The sequence below is a fragment of the Chenopodium quinoa genome, unplaced genomic scaffold (genome assembly GCF_001683475.1).
Source record: "Chenopodium quinoa cultivar QQ74 unplaced genomic scaffold, ASM168347v1, whole genome shotgun sequence".
Classification (NCBI taxonomy): domain Eukaryota; kingdom Viridiplantae; phylum Streptophyta; class Magnoliopsida; order Caryophyllales; family Amaranthaceae; genus Chenopodium; species Chenopodium quinoa.
Genome location: NW_018744100.1, coordinates 1,132,426 through 1,142,795, shown reverse-complemented (window position 1 = coordinate 1,142,795; position 10,370 = coordinate 1,132,426).

The window sequence follows — 10,370 nt, the reverse complement described above, 5'->3', positions numbered from 1 at the left end:
TTTATGTTATTTGAACTTGAAAACTTATTAAACCTAAATAAATGGAAAAAAAAAAGGTTGATGTGAACACTGCTTGGCCTCTAACTTAAAACCATATGGACCTTAATTATTTTAACAAGTACTTCATAGTTAGTACATGAGATTGAGGGTTGTGGTGTGACTTGACTCACTCTGAGTAAGAAAGAACTAACAGATAATTAGCCTCAAAAAGTGTTGGATGGATCATTAAATTAACTATTTCTATTGAGGTTCTTCATATTAGATATTTATACATAGAGAAAGTCACAAAGGACAATAATGTATGTGAGGTTCGATTTTATGTCTTAAATTAGAAGGAAAAAAAATGCAAAAAATTCAGTCAAAACTACTCACAGGCAAATAATTTAAAGTTGTTGATAAATGCACACATGATAAAACAAGAATAATACTCCAGTTCTTTCAAAAACAAAATAAATAAATAAATAAAATATAATGTTTCAAAGAAAAAAAAATAATAAAAAAGAAGAACATTCTTCAGTTGCCATCTCTAGATTACAATACTAGACAAGATACAGATATGAGAGTTGTAGTTGAGAAGTGAAAATTCCAACGAGAAAGCGAATCCAAGGTAGGGCAGGCGCTTATCAAACCAATCAGGGGGCGGACTGTTGCTTATCAAATTCCAAAAGCCTATAACTTATACGGAGTAGTAGAGTCCCACTATTGTAACATGTGCGAGCGATCATTCATGTTTGATGTTGGGAAATTGGGAAGTTTACATGATCATAATTCATTTGAGTAATAAAATTAACTTATGTCATTGAATAATTGAATTCATATGCTTGTTAAGCTTGAATATTTGAATAGGGATTGTGTAGTGCCCGTATATTCTATTAGGTTTGTAAACTTTAATTGACTAATTAGGTCATATTTAAACAAATATTACAAAAAGGTAGGTTGTAAAATTATGAGTGATTTCTCTGAATAATGCTAAAATACAAATTAATTCCTCATATAAGTCGGTTTAAAAACTATTTTCCACAATACCGTCCACTTAGCATCGGTTCCTAAGTTTGGAATTTTGCAGTATAAAACCACTAACAATGTTAGCAGTTCTATACATAGAACCGCTAAAACCATTAGAGGTTCTAAGTTGAATCTACCTCGTTTACTTTAGCTTTCACAACCAAATATATAGAACCTAGAACCTCTAATGGTATTAGCGGTTCTCCGTTACATAAAGAACCGCTAATACCATTAGAGGTTCCATGCATAAAACCTCTAATACCAATAGAAGTTCTATATTAGTTAAAAACGCCAACAATGTTAACGGTTTTATACTTACAAATACCGAACCTTGAAGCCAAGCCTGCGTGGACGGTATCGTGGGAAATAGTTTTTAAACTAAATAAGAAATTAGTTTGTGTTATTATATTATTTTGTGAAATCAATCTAAATTATCAATATTGGATTGGTGGAATAACCGCTATATCATGGTTGACAATCTTGACATTCCGTTTAGATTTTAATTTAATTAAATGAGAAGAGCAAATATATATAAGGGCACTTCATATGAAAAGAAGACCAATGTAATATAATAAATATTTATTTTTCAATATATTATATGGGACTTAGTAAAAGTAGAAACTAAAATAATATTTAATATAAAATTCAAGTTCGTAGAAATGCTCAAATAGTTTGAACTATTCATTTTCAGCAATATTTTTTGTAAATGGCAAAACAAATCACAAGTGTTTTTTTCTTTTACAAATTTTATAATTATTTATTAATTTATTATAATTTAAATTATTAACTAGACAGTAGACCTAATTTTTTTATACACAAATCTGAGACAAAAGCAATGCTCTACGGCGGATATACTAATATTATATTGTCGTTCATAAATTGAAAGTAATTTTGGTCTCAACTATCACATCAAACCTATTTCTAAATCTATATGCTGAAGCATTGTCTACCCAAATAGCATATATATACAAGTGTTATTAATTGATAAATTAAAGGTGGAGAGAGTTAAACACTTTATAATACTTTGAAAATACATCTCTTATTGACATGGTTTAAGAATAAATCTTTTTTAGACTTCTAAAGTGAACTCTCGATCTCTCTTACTGACAAGTTATTAACTTAATATTACATGCTCCCATAACTCTATCATCTTTGATTGATGCGAGTAATATTATTTGATAATCTAGAACATATCCAGAAAAATGAATTTTCTATTGACTTCTAAACAAGATTACACGACCACATGACCGTATGTTTCATTTTAGTCATGAATTTATAACTTTGTTAATTTCACGTAATTGTAGTACATTTTATCACCTTGAAAGAAGGATCACGTGAGGTTAAAAGCTTCAATGGCCATGACCGTACCACCGCATGAGACTTTGGACTCTTGAAACTTCCATAAACTTCCCTTTTTTCAACAAAGTGATCTTGATAGTTTAATGACTTTAATAATTTTGTTTACTTCTAACTCTACAATATTAATGAGTCTACTACTCCTTACTGTTCAATCAGAATATCCGTTAATATCATGACTTTTTCTAGATGAGCTATAATTTTACATTATTTTTCACATTAATTTTATTATTTCTATCCTTTTATTTTATTTTATTTTAATTATTTTTTGAAAAAACAATACTTCTGGCTCGTAAGATTTGTGTAGTTTCCTTCCTTTTTTAAAAAAAAAAATTCGTTGTGCGTAGTTTTCACTTTGTATATAATTTTGTGTGAGTGGAAAGAAAGAATTTGAGAGAAGTAAATAGAAATAGAATCAAGTGAAGAAAGGTAATAAAGAGTGATGATAAAGGTTATCCAAAAACAAATTGTAATTAAAATAAGTTTTATTAACATCTAATAAGTTCAGATAAGTGAAAATCAGGTAAATTAAACACAATCTCTTTATACTCTTCATGTCTTATTAAGATTTTTCAATTTCATTTTTATGTGAGGTTTTTTTTTCAATGGATAATTTTAGTGACATATATGAAGTATACTTCGTATTTTTTAAAAAAAATAATAAATTCCGGACTTATTTAGCCCAAGCTAGAGCCAAGGACGCCTTAAGATTAATGTAAGTTTGTGAGTTGGTTGCTATGTTACATTTCTCTTTTTCAATTTTTTCTTTCTTTTCCTTCTCACATGAGCTGATTTCATGGTAATTTCATGCAACAAAACTAAAGTTTGTGGTGGTTTTTGGGTTCAAAGTCCATTGATTTTGCCACTCTTTTTGTTTTAATTTTCCATGTTTACTATTACATATCATGAGTCAAAAAAAAAAAGAAAAAAAAAGGTGTTGGCCTGCACGTGATGTTGAGATGACGGTATGAAGCATGACGGCTTCTGAGTGTACGGCCAGGATGGGCCAGCGGTGACACTTGGTATACATCAAATCACATAAACTACACAATAATGTTGTATTGTACTCCAACATTATTACAAGTAATTTATTATTTGCTACATAAAATAAAAATTAAAGCAACGCTAATATTAAATGGTCAATCATGCTGTGGATAATTAATTATTTAAAGTTACATATCAAACTTCGTTCACTTGGTAAACTCCTAAATCATGTTTTATTTATAATAAATCTTCAAGGTAAATTATAACAAGCGGGGATGTTTTAGAGGTGGATAGGAGCTCACTTTACCTCATCCCCCATATGTTGAAATGTTTGAGCCGTAAATACAAGATTATAAAATTTGTTAAGTATGGTTAGAGTATAGATCAACTCTGTTCCATATATGAATTGAAGTCTAGTTTAAGCCTTTAAGGCCTTGTATGGCAACGAAAGTTTAGTTGTTAGTTGCTAGCTATTTATATGAGCTAGTTTTAGTAGTTGACTAGATGGAAGCCCGTGCGATGCACAGTTTTTTCATCTAAAACTTTTAATTATTTGATTTATTGTATTTAATAATTTCAGACAAAATTACAAAAGTTTAATATTTATATCTTTTTACTTTAATTTATAATGAATTTATTTAATATAAATAAATTATAAATATGATATTTTTTCTGTTATATAAAATCTTTAATGTGAAATGATAAATTTTTAATAAATTAAATCCTAAATCATTATTCATTGTTTTACCATATATTTTATTTCGATAGAATCACCAACCTCGTCCACGACCAACCTACTACATCAATGGATAAATTGAACCGTGAAAGGTTAGCCAAACTGAATTTGATATAAATTAAATCTTTACATTTATATAAAATAAATCAATATATTTACCAATAAATGAAAATTTGTTGCGATATAAAATCAAATCTATGCATTGGAATTTTTTCACCATCTCCAAAAATAACCAAAGCCATCCATATATTAAGTATACAACATCTAATCGTATGCCATTACATAAACAAATAATCGTTAAGTATCCTAAATAAATACAATGTAACTAATAATTACAAATATAAATTTAAACATAAGATTTTAAAAATTACTCGGACATTGATGACCTAAAGCTAACACAAAATTACTAACAAAAAATTCGCTTGATAGGGTTTTGTATTGATACGAAACTTTATTTTTGTCGTATGATATGTTAGATCTGCATGTAAAAAAAATATTTAGTATATAAAACATAAACATATAATCGTTGAGTATCCCAAATTAATACAATATAAGTAATAATTAGAAATACTAATTTAAACATAGGATTTTAAAAATTAAGTTAAAAATTACCCGACCATTGATGACCAAAATTTAACACAAAATTACTAACGCAAAATTCGCTTGATGGGTTTTTTAATGATACGAAATTTTATTTGTGTCGTATGATGTGTCAATTCATAATGGTAGGTATCACAAATTTTAATTTAATTATATTTAACGAACAATTTGTATTTCTTATCATAAATACTATCAAAATTTATCTTATAATTATAGGTATCAAACTTTATTATAAACGTTTATCATTTAAATATTTCTTAGTATATTTTTTTTGGATTTCTTATACTCGTAATATTGAATTAATAAATTTACCTTTTTCCTATATTTTTACTTTATTTTTTTTCATTAAAATAATTAAATTCGTGGATTATAATCTACCTGGCATTAAAATTTTGGATATATCAAATCTAATTCGTTACTTTTATTTAGGTGGCGACATAATTCTTTAATTCAAAAATAAAATACAAATTTTTCTTCTTATTGGTCGAAATAAGTATATTTCTTACGTAGCGCTCCGAATGCTCTCCAAAAATGTCTACTTTATTTATATAATATATATATATATATATATATATATATATATATATATATATATATATATATATATATTAGATTAGATTAGATTTGAATAGATGCTTGTACTAACTATATTTTTATTTGCATAAAATGTTTGGTATATAATTTTTAACTAATAGTACAGCTACTTTATTGCATAGATAGGTTTAATGGATTTGTATTGATTACTTTTGTGCAATCTTGATAAAGATTACTCATAGTAAATTTGATTAAATTTCGGAGAAAGGATACTGACTTTAATTTTTCACATTAGTTTTTTTTTTTATATATATATATATATATTTTTTTTAAATAAACCTCTTTCTCAATCATCTGTCAATCAAATACTTACATTATTATTATTACTCCCGATGTTTATATGAATTAGACCTTGCTCATTTGAGCTTCTGGGCAAGCAGAGCAGAGCAGATTGAGTCGGCATTACAGAGAAGATTTCAGTAAAGTAGAGTAGAGTAAGAGGCTGTTTAGTTCACCTGATTTTAGCTGATCTGATCTGATCTGAACTTATTTTTTCTAATCCTGATCTGATCTGAACTTATTTTTTCCGATCTGATCTGATCTGAACTTATTTTTTCCGACCTGATCTGATCTGAACTTATTTTTTCCGATCTGATCTGATCTGAACTTATTTTTTCTGATCTGATCTGATCTGAACTTATTTTTTCTGAAATAAGTAAAAATAAGGTGAACTAAACAGGGCCTAACTCAAAAGAATAGGACCTTAGTCAATACAAACTTCTCTTTTTGTCTCTAACCTTTCTCTTTACCTCAAACCTCTCTTAACTAAACATCCTTTTCGCCTTACCCTAAAAAAAACAATTAATGATAAATATTTATATCTCCATCAATAATAAAGTGAATAGTGGTCCAAATTTGCTAGTAATGCTCTAAATTAATTTCTCTTTTACATACATAAGGTGGACCCTAATTAATTCCCTAAACTCGAACGTTTTATAGTAATTGATATTAGCAAGGTGGTTGAAAAGCATTCAATCAATAACATGGCGGCTATTCTAGCTATATGTGCTTCGCAACGTTTATTTGTAGCCATCTTGAAACTATCATACGAAGTATATACTTTCCAAACTTGGTGTACCTATAGTTGGTAGAATTATAACGGGTTGAGTTTGCCAAACAACTCAAAGGAGAATTACTAGTTATGTTTGCAAGTATGTTCCTTTTGACGGTTACATGCACTACTACGTACGGAATATTTTATTTCATTTCTTGATTGTTACCCCTAGGGGTGCTAATCGAGTTGAGCAGCTCATGAGCAACTCATACTCGATTCAGTCAAAACTCGGCTCGAGTTGGCTCGACTCGAATTCGACTCGACTCAACTCGAGATGTTGACGAGCACGAGTTGAGCAAAGCTCTAACTCGACTCGATAATATATTTTATTAGTATAGAATTTACAAACAAATTTATTAATATAAACAAATTTGACACTTATTAAGAGTTAATTTAATTATATTATATAAAAAAAAGAGTAAATCTTTAATAATAAATAAAATAATTACAAGAAAACTATATAAAGTGAATACAAACAATAAAGGCCTAAAATTTTAGAAGGGCCAAAATTTTAACGAGCAGATCGTGAGCTACTCGACTCAACTCGAAACTTTAACGAGCACGAGTCGAGCAGGTTTTATTGGCTCGAAACTTTAACGACTATGAGTTGAACACATGAAAAAAAGTTTTCGAGTCAAGTCAAGCACCCCTTAGCTCGTGATCGACTCATTCGATTAGCACCCTTAGTTACCCCTTACAAAGTATAACCTATTATTAACTCTAGCTCTTATACAAACCTATTATTTTCATTCACATGCTTACTTTTGCCACTTATAACCTGGGAAACGGAGTAAATATAAGCTAGGTACATGCTCTCTGTGTATGTTATTACTTGCTCCTTTTCTTCATCCGCGGAGTTTTAGAAGAAATAGTAGAAATTAATAAAATATGAAGGAAGTGGAGTTGGTAGAAGAAAAAAATATAATAGTTGGAAAGAGAGAGAATCTAAAAATATTTAAGTATGATAGTTAGGGGTCCATTAGAAGAGAAAAAATCAGTAAAATATTGTGAAAGGTTAAAAAGAAATGGAGCAAGTAATAAAATCCAACCTAAAAAAAAAATAAAAAAATAATACTAATAAAATTGAGCTTGTAATAAAAAAAACGGAGGGAGTATATATATTTAACGTGGAATTAGACCCAAAAAAAAAAAAAATAAATAAAAAATTGAGGTTAACAAACCATAGTTGACATCAATCCAATATGGACCCCCCTATAACAAATAAGTTATAAGCTATGGTATTATTTTGACTTTGAAATTGAAAGGTCCAAGTATATCAACTCCTCGGCACGTAAGTCAGCAGTCATAGGAAAGCATGGGATTTGGGGTCGTTAAGCCCATCTTTGTTTTAATCAAATTCTTTTTAGTGATCATGATTGATGACATAATAAAACTAATAAATAAAATAAAGATTGAGATTAATAGGGAACAAATGACAAATGACAAACATCAACCACACAAACAGCAAACCTAACTAATTAATCGTTAACTAAAGTGATGATCAAGTTTTAATTAAGTGATTAAATTGATTGTGTACTCTGATTCATATTGTCATATCGTGTGCACTACTATCTAATATATATACGGAGTACTTCTTATTAAACCAAAAACTTGTGTATTACAGTATTTGATTACAAAATGATTTTAATACATAATTTTATTTTATTTTTCTTTTCATTTTCTAACAAAGTCTCTGCTATTGCTACATGCTGTTTAACATGCTACCCCTAGAGGTCAAATTTTGAAATTGCATGCATGATGCTTGCAGTGTAAATTATTTGTATGTATTGTATGGAAAATAATAATTAGAATCTGATATAGAGCTACGAGTACTAATTTAGAGTGATTATTGCACTCATTTGACATTTTCAATGTAAAAAAACGAACTTTATTTTTTTTTTTTTTTAAAAAAACATCTGCATGACTGCATATAAATTGAAGTTCGTTACTAAAAAATATATATTTCGTATATGTTAACATATATGTGATGATGTGGAAAACAATATACTCCAAGAGCTACTTATACTCATCAAATATTCTCTCCGTTTTTTTTCACTTGTGTTATTTGCAATTGGAATTTTAATTTACATTTGTCATACATGCACTGATTTAATAAAAATATTTTGTGAATTATACATGATGAGATACATAGTCATGAGGTTTCAAAAAAACAAAAAAAATAAAATAAAATTACATAGTCATCACATGAGACTTGGTTAGATTAAATTATGTACCATATATTTTCCATATATTTTCAAAATATCAACTTTTAAAATAAATAAATAAATAAATAAATTTATGGTTAAAATTACGCATGCATAGATAAATGTGATTCTCCTAGCTAATTGTACAAGTGAAAAAGAACTACTCTGTAACAAAAGAAGTCAACTTGTTTGAATATAGGTTTTGTTTGTGCAACTATTATGATGTGTATGTACTACAAAATGAGAAATGAAAATTCTATTTTATTTAGTTAGGCCTTATTCTTTTGAGCTTCTGGACAAAGCAGAGTAGAGTAGGGTCAGCAGCTAGAGCAGAGCATATTTCATTTTTATTATTATTATTATTAAATATTAAATATTTATTATTATATTAAATATTTATTATTATATTAAATATCAATTATTATATTAAATATCAATTATTATTATTATTATTTAATATTTAATATTATTAAATATTAATTATTATTATTATTATTAATTATTAATTATTATTTTTAAACAAAATCGAGTAGAGCAGAACAACTCAAAAGAACAGGGCCTCAGCAGTAAATTTGCCAAGTAACTTTTGATCTAATACCAGAATTTCCATTTTCTATGTTCCCGGCAGCGTAAGCCAAGGGTGCAACAATTTTCAAGCCACCACAAAATTGAAAATAGTAAGGGGTGATTTTCATATACTAAGTATTTATCATTAAATTAGGGTGTATATAATGTTCCTTCCCTTTATGAAATAAGTGATGTTAGTTGTTATTGGGTGTAGAGAAAATTGGAGTAGTTAGAAGATCTATATATGTTAATTGTTTAAGATGATTAAATATGATTATGTATCTCGATTATTTGGTTTACTAGTTTGTTGTTCAATTTTTACTCATAACTCATAATACATATACACAAGTTATAGTCTCTAGGCCAATCAAATAGTTTGACCAAACATTTAGCAAGACTAAACCTTTTGCTTCATTTCTTCAACATTCTGAGTATCTATTTGCAACTATTTTATTTTTTAAGAATTTCTTTCTTTCAAAATTTTTTATTGAATTTTGTTTAACTAAACTTGGTTAGAAGCAATGAAACATGTTAAATCGATTTTACCAAAATTAGCACATGTGCAAGCCTTTTTCCTCAATTTATAATTAGTTTGGTTTTAGAATTTAAGGGTCAATAAGTTTATTTTTAAGGTGGCAATAAAATTAGGCAAAGATATTACTCCATGTTATTGAGTTATGTGACATATAAACATAGTTACGTTATTTGAAAAAAAATTACAATATATTATAATTTCTTGGGCAACAGGAAATACAAATTACAAAGCTGCAAGTAGAAGATCTAAATCCACCAATAAACTCATGCCACAAGTTTAAAGGCATCCTCAATTACAATAGTAACTTTAGACTTCACCTCCAATTCTTCCTTAAAGTCACATTACATAACCAAAAAATAAAAAAAGAAAAGTTTCTAGAATGAAACGTTCTAGAAAATTTTGAATTTTCCATAATATTCTTCTTTGATTGTTTTTATTTTCACCCTTCTTGTGCCCTCTTTCAAACACTTATCTTCAAGGTAATTGCTTATTCAAACTATACCCATAAAGTCTTGACATACGAGTAATTGATACGATTATTGTAAAAACATACATACGATAATTGTACAACTATTTATGGTCTCCTATAACATAGATTATCACTCCTAAAAACAAGAGGTTGAATAAGTAAATGTAATTATATAACTTTTTTTTTTGAAGAAAAACCATATAACTCGTACGTGTATATATTTATAGTTTTATATGTTTGTAAAATAATTAAAAAATTTCAATAAT